This window comes from Canis lupus, chromosome 11 (assembly GCF_048164855.1).
Source record: "Canis lupus baileyi chromosome 11, mCanLup2.hap1, whole genome shotgun sequence".
Taxonomy (NCBI): Eukaryota; Metazoa; Chordata; class Mammalia; order Carnivora; family Canidae; genus Canis; species Canis lupus.
Window position 1 is genome coordinate 41,373,340 of NC_132848.1, and position 12,247 is coordinate 41,385,586.

Below are 12,247 nucleotides of genomic sequence, written 5' to 3' on the forward strand. Positions count from 1 at the left end.
GATAGATAATGCATCATAATTTCCATTAATTTTGTGGTCTACACCAGTATACAGTTATAATTACATAAGGGCTTTTTATATATCCAAATGAATTGACACTGGGCTCCTTTTTAACTTTTCTGTGAAATTTGGTCACTTGAGATTTAAGCTTTGCTCATGGTTACATGCTGAAAATATGAATTTCATAATAAATTAACAGATGATTTTATTTAATTTTTTAAATGCCCTTACATTCATCCAGCTTTTGTTCCACACGTAAAGTTTACTGAGTGCCAATTATGTGTCAGGCAGGCACTGTTCTAGGAAGACAAAGATTCCTGTGCTCCTCAAAGATTTCTGAAAACCAAACAAAAATTTGGTGCCTCATACTTTTTATAAGCAACTTATCAGATGTTGGAACTGACACCATAAAGAAAGATTCTGGAAAAAAATTAAAAATTTAAAATGATATGAGGTAAAAATCAAAATTACATACTCCTAAATGATATGAAGATGTGTGATGAACAAAAATATGTTGTATTTTGTGTCATAAAAAATACCCAGGTTTCTGGGTTGTTACCAGATGCTAAGATTTAGGATATTTTACTATAGAGATGAAATAACAGATGATGGGGAATGAAAGCCAGGCAGACAAAAAATAATCCTGGAAGAGTAATTAAAACTAACAATTGAAAAATACAAAAGACTGAAAATTTATTGCCAATTCAAATGAAACCTTTAATGAAGTCCAGTGCTCCTGATTTCTCAGCATATAAATCAGGGATTGCAATCATCAGAAATCAGGAGAGGAGAAAAAAAATTAAGTCATATATGAGTTTATAATCTCCTAAGAACTGTCCATGATGAATCTCATTGAGTCTTTACATTCAAATCCGAGGAGAATTTTGTTTTCCTCACTTAGGAGGAGAAAACAGAAGATTTGAAAGGATGAGTAGCTTTCCCTGGATCACAGGGTTGGAAGGTGCTGGAGTGAAGCCTTGAACTATTTTCTTCCAGAGGTGAAGCGTATTTTTAACAAATGATGTTCATTTTCATGGGGCTGTTCGAAAATTATATTTAGCTCTTAAAATTATTCATTCTCAATTTATTGTAGTTTCATCTTGTTGATGCAATGTCTAGTGTAATGAACACTCTCCTGTTCTGTTCCTGGTACGGACCAGACTAGTAGTGAGCCAGCACACGCTTGTGCACCCACGCACACATCCCTCAAAGTCAGACTCAGCATCATCACATGAGATTCTTATTTCAACTTTACTGATATTAAGATAAATAAGACAGAATTCCTGTTCTTGAAGGGCTTGCGATGTGGTCTGGAGACAGTTACCTTAGCAGATAATTACGAGATAGCATAATATGTCATGTGATCATTATTAAGCTCCTTTATTCAATACCTTTAAATTAAATGCAAAAGAGACTTACGGATGCAGATGCCGGCAGATTTGACCTTTTCTTTAGAGCAAAACTGGCCGAGCCTGAGACACAGTGCAGCATTTTAGGAAAGCTCACCTAAGGAATTGGTCTATGTAGTTTTTAGCAAGAACAAAATTTCCACCTGAGTTTACCAAAGGCGGATGTGCACAAGCTGAGAGATCAAAGGGGCTATTTCCAATTAGGACAGAAGTGCAGTTTTTTTGACTAACCCAAAATTGTTAGGGCATTATAAGTCAAAGTTATGACTGAAAGTCAAAGTACCTATTGTTTGGCCATCGGTTTAGAATTTAGATGTGTCCAATACATATTTAGTGTATGCTGTTCTAAGAAGATTGTGTACAGGCACCAAACTATTTTGAAACAATACTTGGTATTGAATTGATATATCTTTATTTAATCAGGAGACCAAGTATATCCAGAACGGTTAAATTTGATAACTGCATGCATAGAATTAAGTATAGCTACTAGGAGATCATTGCTCTATTAATTGTGGGTTTTTTTTTTTTCCTGGAAGATTAGTCTTTTGCATCTATTTTGTTTTTTATTTTAATTTAGTTTTTAGTTGTATTAACCTATATATATGCATTGAAGATTATCTGTAGAATTCCAAGTCACATGTCCCCATCGGTTAATCAGAAGAAAATTTATAGGATATATCTATAGAAGATAGATTTATAAATGTCCTGATGTTTTAAGTAAAGCAATATGCACTTTCTATAGGCTGTGAAGACTTATTAAAAGAGACTTTGAAAGCACAGAAAACTCAGCTGCATCTTCATTTCTGAGATCTTAAATTCCATAGAAGTCAACTCTGACATAATTCATTCCGATCAGATTTGCTATCGACACCACCTTGTGCCCCGGGACAGTCTGTCCAGCGAAGGGGCTTCCTTCATTAGTCACCAGGCATCCAGCAAGCCAAATCCAAATCTGTGCCGGAAAAGTAATTAGATATTTTAAGCAGTGATAAGAACATCACAAATAATCAATTTCTGTGGCATTATAGCTACCTAGTCAAGGAAAAGTCTATAAACGCAAGAATTTATTACGGAATATCAGCCAGCCTATCGGCCATTGATTCTTCAGTGTGCACAGATTTGCTGGGCTTAAAGGGAGATCCGTAAAGGTGCTCACCTTTAATTTTTCCCCTCAAATAAAAAAGAGAGTAAGGTGCCTATAAAGCCCTCAGTATAAGCAAATGAGTGTCTTTATGGCTGTAAAGATGTATTGTGAGACTTTTCACCAAAATAGGAAAGCAGCAAACTGCTCAGAGGTAATTAGATACAAACTGATGCCTGCCACTTCATAAAGGGGGACGAGCTAATTACAATCACAATACACCGTGCTTAGAAACATATTTACTGCGCTTATTCCAAAGATGTTTATTTCGCCTGAAAGAAAAGGATCACAAAGGCATTTCCGTGTAATCAAAACAAAGATCATCTTTTACCGACCATATTTATTTCAATTTCTAAAGTTCATGGCAGGCAGCATTTTAATCCACTTTAACCTTTGGGCTCCTCACATGTCTGAAACTAACATTGCTCGAGAAAAAAAAACACACACATATCCACCTCAGGCTTCTCCCTTCCCCCCACTGGAGATGGAGTGAAATATAATAATTTGACACAATAATCTAACCATAGTTTCTCTCTGAGAAAGGAATTCAACACTTATATATTCATTAAAAGATGAAACATGCAGTTAATACTCAAAACTGAAATGAACCGCAGAGATCCAAAAGAACTTTCCCAGCACCATTTTGTACATGCTGCCCTCATAATGAAACGTGGAATATTCATTACCGCAATTAAAATAACACCAATTAGAACCAAAATGTAAGTTGTGACTTAAAGTAGAAAGTGAAGATGGATTAATAATATTCCTATTATTCAGGTTGACTCTGAGTTATTAAGATGGAATATAAGGCAAAAAAATCTTCCATCCTATACCCCCAGTTAATTTTCTTTTAATTCTACCTGGAACGTGACTTCTGTGTTATGTAGAAGATACCTGAAATTAAAGTTTAAGTAGAAGAAGAAGGAAATTAAAGGAGTTAAGGGTAATTGTAAGTTTGTAAGAACTCGGCGGTGATGCATTTCTTTTTGGAGAATGGCTTACCGAGGCCAAGAGCGGGTGGGAGTTGGGTGGTGTGGACACCTTTCTGTGCAGGGAAGGGGGGCGTGTGCACAGAGGTAGGCACTTGGCAGAGAGTCTGTCCCTGGTGGTGGCTGATTTGCTGATCCCCTGATGCGTGGGGTTCTTTGTACAGTTGGGGGGACAGCTCCACCACAGAGTACCAAGGGGCCCCATTTTTGACACTTCATGACCTTCACTGTGACACAGCCTCCAAACCATCAGGGGACCGTGTTAGAATCTGCAGTCCGGAGAGGGAAAATCATAGAACTTGTGTTTACCCTAAAACTGTAGCTTTCACAAAATGTAGTTATAGAATATGCTAAGATACTTCCTCACACTAGAACTTTCTCTTTGCCCCAAAGATTTGTCAAATGGGCTTAAACAGAGGTACACATCCATGTGCACCTTCTTTCCAGAGTAGGTTCATTTCAGTGTGCCCTGTACAGTGGAGGAAATGCCAGCCACGTTGAAAAGAGACGCTGACCAAAAAATTGTGAGCACATTACTACTCCAGGCTTCTTCCCATAGAAGATTTAAGTTTAGAACCCCCTGAATTAATATTTTATTTTGAGGCATGGGGAAAATACACTGCACGTTTCCTCAGTAGCTGGGATGCGATTGGATAATATGTCTCGAGTTTATCAATTACTGAATGAAAGGATAGATAGAATTGCTCCAAAGTTTACATTCTTAAAGATTTTACATGGACAGACATATTTTGGTAACAAAGAGCTTATAACCAAGCTTCAGTTGAGTTTACAGCAATGTCAAGATATGCCACAAAGATGCTTTTCAAAATACGACCAGCCTTATTAAAATATCAGCCAACATTTTTTATGTGATTCTTTGTTTTTTTCCCCCCAATATTTATATTCTCAGAATTGGGAAAATTGCGGAAGCCACGTTGATGGTATCACCGAGTGGCTTTGAGAAAAAAGGGTTTTCTATAAAGTACCAGCACCACCTCAACCTGCTGACTGTGGGTCAAAACTGAAGACTTTGCAGTAAGTCGGAATGCAGGGAGCCAGGCCACACGGCTGAAGGTACAGGCTGAGTAAGGGAGGGCGCCATCCCCACCTGGGCCACCAAGTCTACAGCGAACACATCCAGTGGAGAAGCAGACATGACCACTGACCTTGGAATCTAGTTGTGTTGCCCAAAGCCATGTAAGTGGGAGTTACTGTAATGACACACACACATGCTTTCTGCCCCTCTCTCTGTGTGTTCTCGCAGTGAAAATAGCACACGTATAATACGACAACCTTGAGAGAGCACAAACTGTAGGGAAATGTTACCTTCTGTGCTGCGGAGGATTCATGAGTTTTCACCAGCTGCCTGAATCTGCCCGGACATGTTCCAGTGCTCATCCCGTTAAGACTGGCAATTAAACAGAGTGTGATAGCTACAAGACCCCAAATTTGATTCCATCCTCTTCTCCTCTTTGCGGAGCCCAATTTGATTTTTTGCCACTAAAAAAAAAAAAAAAAAAAAATGCATACACACATATTGCTGATCCGTGTGTGTGTGTGTGTGTGTGCGCATTCCTGATGCACCTAAACAAAAGTGAGAATTTTGAAATAATCAAATATGGATTCCCTACCATGAAAGAAAATGCATTTTGCAAAAGTACAAACTCTCCACGGTTCTTTTAAACAACTGTATGTTTAAAAATACACCTATTTCGACAGCGTCTTTGAACTCTTGTCTTGTCTTGTCTACGTGTGTTGGCACAAAAGTTCCCAGTTGGTTTACCGTTGGATGTATAGAGAAAGGGAACGCAAGGTTTCAAAGGCTCAAAGGCGTAGTAATCTGGAGAGAGGATAAATACAAATAAGTAAATATGAAAGTCTTGCAAGTCCATGACATGCTACAAAGAGGAAATAAAAGAATAATCTGCAAAGTGTTATCAAAATATGAAAAGAACCCTGAAAAGGAGCGCACTGTGTGTTTATTCAAGGCAACTGTGTGTTTGCTGAAATGAAAAATGCATTTCAGCGAGGGACTGGAAGGATGTACAGATCGTCAGGGGAGCTGAAAATGGAGCAAGAATGACCAAAGTTAAGAGACCTAATGACTCGTGACATCCTCCCTTAAAAATAAAACCCCCAAATGGGAAAGGGATAATAAATTTTAAGATCACTCACTGATTGGCAACTCAGATTTTGCTTTATTAGTGAGGACAAGTGAATTTTATGTGATAGTTTGTTGTATTTAAAGACAGTGTAAAACTCTCGTTGCAAACAGTTGTTTACAGTGCGTTTTTCAGCGCCGAGCTGTTTTAAAGCTCAATTGTGCATTTTGCAGATAAAGTGGGAAAACTAACTGAAGGCTGTATTGTAAGCAGTGGTTGCCGTGGAAACCCCAGTTTCAAGAGCTGGTTCTCCATTACCACTTAATTTAGGCTTCCTAATTGCATTCCACTAAATCGGTAGCGACAATATCTGCAGAGCAAAACTGCATGCCCAGTCTAGCGCAAACCTCTTTGAAACAGGCTTTTTGAAAGCCAGGAGCTATAAAAACTCAGCATGACGTGGAGCATATGAGAAACCTGTAGTTCAAATGTACTACTGCCTGCTTTCTCATCCTTGGTAACTTCAGTGCGTTCCACACCAATCTATTAGTTCAGTCTACCTTAAAGATCATAAAGCTCTGCCATGTGGAAACTCATCTGTCCAGCAACACATTGGTGCAAAATAGATTTAATTGTACTCCCAACCCGGTATCATGTCCATCTTATTTTACTACACACCAGCAGGTAGCCATGCACACAGGCTCACTTTCCTTGAACTGCCCTTGCTCCACAATACGAGGAGAACAATACTTTCTCGGCTTAAATTATTTGCCACCGTTGGTCTGAGCGGAGAGCTAGACCGCCCATATGTGACTTGAAGAGAGGCTTGTCAGAACCACTAGACATAAAAGCATTCCAATTATCGACCACACTGCTTTAATAGAGGAGGCAACTAATATGATAGTGTCAGTGACGGTACCAGTGAGGAGCTCTTCGTCACTGTCAGATTAACACTTGAGTTAAACTCTTGTAAATCAGTCACATTATGCGGCTGGTGGAGGAGTAAACACAGCCCTATTATGCTTAGGATTCCAGAGGGCTCTCTCTGCAAAAGGACTTGCACTGGATGCTCTATTAATCTGAATTTGGTCATGTTTATTATTTCGCAATTACTAATGTGGGGGAACGTTGGGAAGATTTAAGTTGGCCTGTGATCAGATCCTGGAACGGCAGCATGGGCGTGGGGTGGCGGGGCAGAGGGCCCACTCGGCTCCCTGGCCCGGCCCGGGCTGGGGGTGCAGGGGGAGCGCGGTGGGCATCCTGCGCAGCGGCCAGGGGGAGAGGAAGCGGGCTCACCCCTGATTGACAACGGGATCCCACAATGCGCGTTTTCTCTTTGCACAACAAACGCTTTCAAGCAAAGTGCCTGGCTGTTCTGGAGTGCATGACTTCATGCCAATCCACGACGAAACTCATCATGTCCTTGCTCAGGTCCCGAGGACTTGGCATCCCCAGGATAGGCGAAGAGACCCTTTTGCTCCAGAGAGACAAGTAAACAACTGCAGCGTTTTATCCTCTCCCTGGCGTCGGTGCGCGTTGCTAAAGCAGCCTGGAAGCGGCTGCCAAGCACTCCACTATTGTCTCCCACCTCCCAAGGTTTTGAATGCCCCTGCTCTCCCAACTGTGGGTCTTCTGCAGGAATGAATGAGGCATTTTCCAGGACAAGACTTTATGAATGAGACAGACTGTGTATTACAAGGCGAGAGGCTCCGTGAATTTCCTCGATGAAGAAAGCCAGTGTGGAGGGAGCCCTGCGTCTCGGTGCCAGTGCTACCGTGGAGGGAAGGGGAATAACGTCGCCCGCCAGCCTTGGCCAGAGAGTCCCTCCCCGGAGTCGGAGTCGCGGTGTAAAGACGCGGGGCGTGCAAGAGCCCCGACCCCGGGGGACTGAGCTGGGGGGGGGGGGGCTCCTGGGGGGCGGGGACGGCTCTGCGGTTGGACACCTGCAGCCTGCGGGCCGCTGAGGGCCGGGCTGCCCGGGGCCCTCGAGCAATGCACGGACTGTCCGTCCTGCCACCCACAGCCTGTTGCTTTGGAGACTGCGAGCCAGTTCTTGGCTTCTGGTTGCCCTCCGTCGAAGAGACCCGATCAGAGGAGTTGTCATGTCCCAGTTCCCTAGAGCTCCCCCAAGAAGGCCTGGGTACCCATCACCTTGGAGTTGCGAAGGCACTTCTCTAATTAGGACGAGGAACCCGGATGCCTCGCCCTGGGGTGTCTGGCCAGGCCCATGTCCCTCCCTTGTTTCGTCCTCACCAAGACACCACGAACAGAGAAGGGAGAACCAGAACGTTTTGCGTAACCACCTTGATGTTGCCATCCTTCACTCAAAGAAAAGCCAATGGCCACCCCCACCTTGCACGCCCACCCCCCAAACTCCAGACCTTGCTGGTGTCCCCCAGTTCTGGCCTGTGAAGCACTCAGAAGCAGCTCCCAGAGGAGCCAGCGGGGACCCAGATCAAGGAGAAGGAGAGGCAACTTTGTTCAAGCATCAGGTTCCTGCTCATTTCCTCTCCTGCAGCCCTTATGGAAACGTCTCTGATTTTATCTGTATTCGCCCACTTTGCCCCTGCTTATCTCTGATCCACCTCACGAAACTAATAAAATAAAAGACTAATGTTTCCTTCTCATCCTGAACAATTAATGCCAATTTTAAAACTTCTTTGATCTCCTCTCCATTATCCTAAAACTAAACCCCAAATCTTCGGGCTTAAAAATCAAGCCTTGTTTCAGTACGCAGCCCAGGGACCCCGTGGAAAGAAAATCACAGCAGCCACAGAAAATGATTACTGCTGAATTACAAATCACAGAGAGTTGCATAAATAGTTATGAGGGAAAATTGCAGGATAATGCTGCTGATAGAATCAATAGCATCCTTGATAGTAATATACCCAGGGGTTCTATATATTATCTATCCACCGAAATGTCAATATAATGAAACCTACAGAGGAATTTATATCAAGATCCATTCTGTGTTAATTCCCAAGTGAATAATAAATCAAATTGGATATCTCAAAGATCTTCTCTAATCGACTTGTTTAAGAAACTGGTTAAACTGGCCATCTTGCTATTCCAACTAATGGATGTTAGTTTATACAGCATTTTAACCTATTGCCCACGATAGTAAAGAACGAAATGGATCTTTTATATATTCCCTAAGTAATTGTGGCCCATGTAATTATATTTACCAGAAAATGTTTTCTATTTGTATTATTATTATTATTATTATTTTTTGGAAGCCCAGTGCTTAGTAAGGAACTCAGAAAAAGTAAGGGTCCCTATAAAATGCTTTTTTGAATAAGCGGCCAGACATCGATTGGGCTTTCTTTATCTTTAGCTATCACTGCTCATTTTCTCTTTTCTTGCCATTTAACATGCCTTATATTAATTACACTGTGAATTTTCAAGTGTTAGATAGCAACCTATAGACATTTCTGTAGAAAAATTAAATATGCATTTCAAGCGGAAGGCTTTTGTGATCCTCGAGTAACACCATAAATAAGACCTCTATGGGTCTCATTGTCACGTCAGGTATTTTTGCAAGGGGCAAAAGGCTCCCAGCTCACTAGGGGTTTGCTGATTAAATCTTATTCACACAAACAAAGCTTTCACATATATCTCTTTACAAAAAGAAAAAATTTGGAGCCTCACATCACAGTCTCCATATTGAATCAAACAAAATTCTACGAAAATAATAATTTTCCTTCTTTCTTTTTTTCTCCATCCCTCCCTTCTTCCCTTCTCCCTCTCTCCCTCTCTCTCTCTCTCTCATTCTTACTTTCTATAAATCTTTGTGCTATGTTTGTTTGTTTTGAAAGATACTCTTATTCAACTAATAAAGCAGTTTTTTTCTATGTGATTTAGGAACCAAAAAATGGTATCAGAAGTGGTCACCAGGTCCCTATCTGCACATAGCCTCATGCTGGTGGCTAAGTCTGATGAAGCAGCTGGAGCTGGATCTGGTGGATGTTAGGATCTTCATAATCTGCCATTTTCTTTAAAGAAAACCTAAATGATTAGGTCTATCTGAAACAAAAAGATGGTCAAGGAGTCTTGTTTCGGTAAGTTTGATTGAATACTTTAATTCTTAGAAGAAAAAATAAAGGAATCTGGGCAGGCCTGGCTATACGATTCGCAAGATCCTGGGAAAAATGAAATGCAGGGCTTCTGTACAAAAATTAAGAACCATAAAATGGCAAGAGCAGAGCGTTGATCCAAGCATGGGCCTTTCTAAGCTCAGCACCCTGTCTGAATGCATGGAGTAACTCACCTGAGATTGGCCTAGGGTTGGCCTCAGTGGGATTCAAATCCCCACGCCTTCACCATCTGTGTGCTATTGACTAAGTTAACCTCATTTAGCTTGGGTTTCCTGGTCTTTCCAGTGGGGTCCTTAAACATGCTTTCCCTCACACTTGCTGTGAGCATACAAGGTGAAAGCACTTTGCAAATTTTATTTTATTTTTATTTTTTTTTTTTTTTTATTTTTATTTTTTTTTTTTTACTTTGCAAATTTTAAAGCATGATATAAAACTACGTCCTGTCATGCAATTATGTTACTATTTTTTCATCATGGGCTTGTGATCAAGGGCTGGGAATGCATAAGATTATGATGTAACCCAATGCAGTCTTCACTTTTCCTTCCCTGCCTTACAGTGACTCGCTATTCCTCCAGCCTCCGTGGGATTTGGATCACATGAATACACCATCTGGTTTCCCCATGAAACAAAACCCAACAACTGCCTTCTGCCTACTGTCTTAGGTTCCCACTCTCGCTAGTCATTGGGGCCCGGGAGTAAGTTAGCTACCAACAACTTGTCATCCTGAGTTGACATGTGTGTTCGGGCATAACATAACGAAGTCCTTCTGAGCCATTTTTCAGAACCCTCATAGCACAAACATCATGCACTCCTGTTGAACCCTCACTAAGTCAGAAGAACATTCTTTCCTCAGGTGCGGCCAAGGAAATGCCCTGTGACATAAGTGTAGGATTTCCCTTGTTGGAAACCACAGCCATTGCTCCCATGTAAGATGAGTAGATGTAGGTGGGAATGGGGGCACCTTGTCTGTCCTAGCCTGTTACTGAAGGTCTCTGAAAAAGCCCCCTGACCAGAGGGCTCCCTGAGGATAGATGTTTCCATTGCATCTCAGGCAAAGGGACCAGGCCCTAGCCTTCCTTTTGCCAAGACACTTCTGGCTGCATTGGCTTATGAAATGGAAACACAAGAGGCTCAGAGCTGAATCCCTTACCAGTTGCTGTGGCATAAGTGAGTCTAAATGGCAGCTTCTTGGACTTCTCCACAGAACTTTGCTTGTGTGCAGCCTTGACCTTATGAGACCCCTAACCATGGAATGTCTTCAAAACATCAGGTGCCATTCCCAGAACCAGTGTGGGCAAAACCTGTCATATATAAATTCAAAAGAAAAACACTGAAACACTTATGTCATAAACGGTGAATACCATTAATAGAAAGAGCTTTGTAAATTTGAGATGGAAATTTGAGGTGAACAATCTGATGGCAAAATGGGCAAAAGATATAAGCAGGTGGTTGACAGGAAAGAATGAAATTAGCATAATCTGTGGGTGAGACTGTGAGGAAACAGGCCCTCTCATTTATTGCTGGTGAAGATGTAATATGGTACATCTAGGGGGAGGAATTAGGAAATGTTTAGAAAAATTATATATGCTTTTATCCTTTGATCCAGAAATCTCACTTCTCTGGAGCTATCCCATAGATAGACTGCCAAAAATACAGGAAGGCATATGCACGAAATATTTCACTCTGATGTATTAGTATTAGTGAAAGATTGTAAATAACCCAGGTGTCTCCATTTATCTGGGACTGTGGGAATAAACAAAAGAGCATCCAATTTACAAAGAAATTTTGCATGGCCCAAAAAATAGGAATGAGAAAGATCTCTATACATAGAGAGAAAGCAGCAAACACAAACCATTTGCATAAAAGAAGCAATATAAATATATTTACCAATTTGCTAATGTTTATTTTCAAAAAGCAAACTGGAGAGATAAACCAAAAATAAATACAAATCATTACCTAAAGGAGAGGGCACACAGGACAAGAGGGAAACGAGATTTCTCTGAATCATGTCAATATTTTGCAGCTTGAAAAAAAACACACAATTTAAATTTCAAAACACACTGAAATGAATGAACCCACTCTGTCCTCGTTTGGTGACATTATCACACAGAGAAAAGAATGATTCAAGTAACTTTAGACGACATTATTTAACTTGCCCATCCATAGTGGAATATTTTATAGGGTCAATAGAGCTGCAATACAAAGTTCAAATTCAATCAGTAATCTCATTGTTAGTAGTAATATTGGTAATATCACTTTGTGCTTGTTTTACGTATTTTGTAGGCTAAAGCAAATGAGTAACTTGAAGCCAATATTTTTGGAGTAAGAACAAAGACATATGAGTATAAATTCAAAGGAGATAAGCAAAGCTCCTGCAAGGCACATTGAATATTTCAGTATTTACTCAATTAAATTATGGATGTGGGGGGTGGAGAGATCAAATTGATGATGTTTCAGGGTACAGACTTGCAATGAGTAGTAAATAAACCATAGCGATCTAATGCACAGTAGA

The 12,247-nt window shown here is 40.9% G+C and overlaps 1 long non-coding RNA gene across 1 annotated transcript; it reads right to left on the reverse strand.

Moving 5' to 3' along the window:
• Positions 1-1,879: 1,879 nt before the first annotated feature.
• LOC140643054 (uncharacterized) lies at positions 1,880-5,530 on the reverse strand. Its single transcript, XR_012039463.1, has 2 exons — positions 4,866-5,530; positions 1,880-2,361 (listed from the first exon to the last, which is right to left on the reverse strand). It is a non-coding gene; the product is annotated as an uncharacterized lncRNA (long non-coding RNA).
• Positions 5,531-12,247: the final 6,717 nt, after the last annotated feature.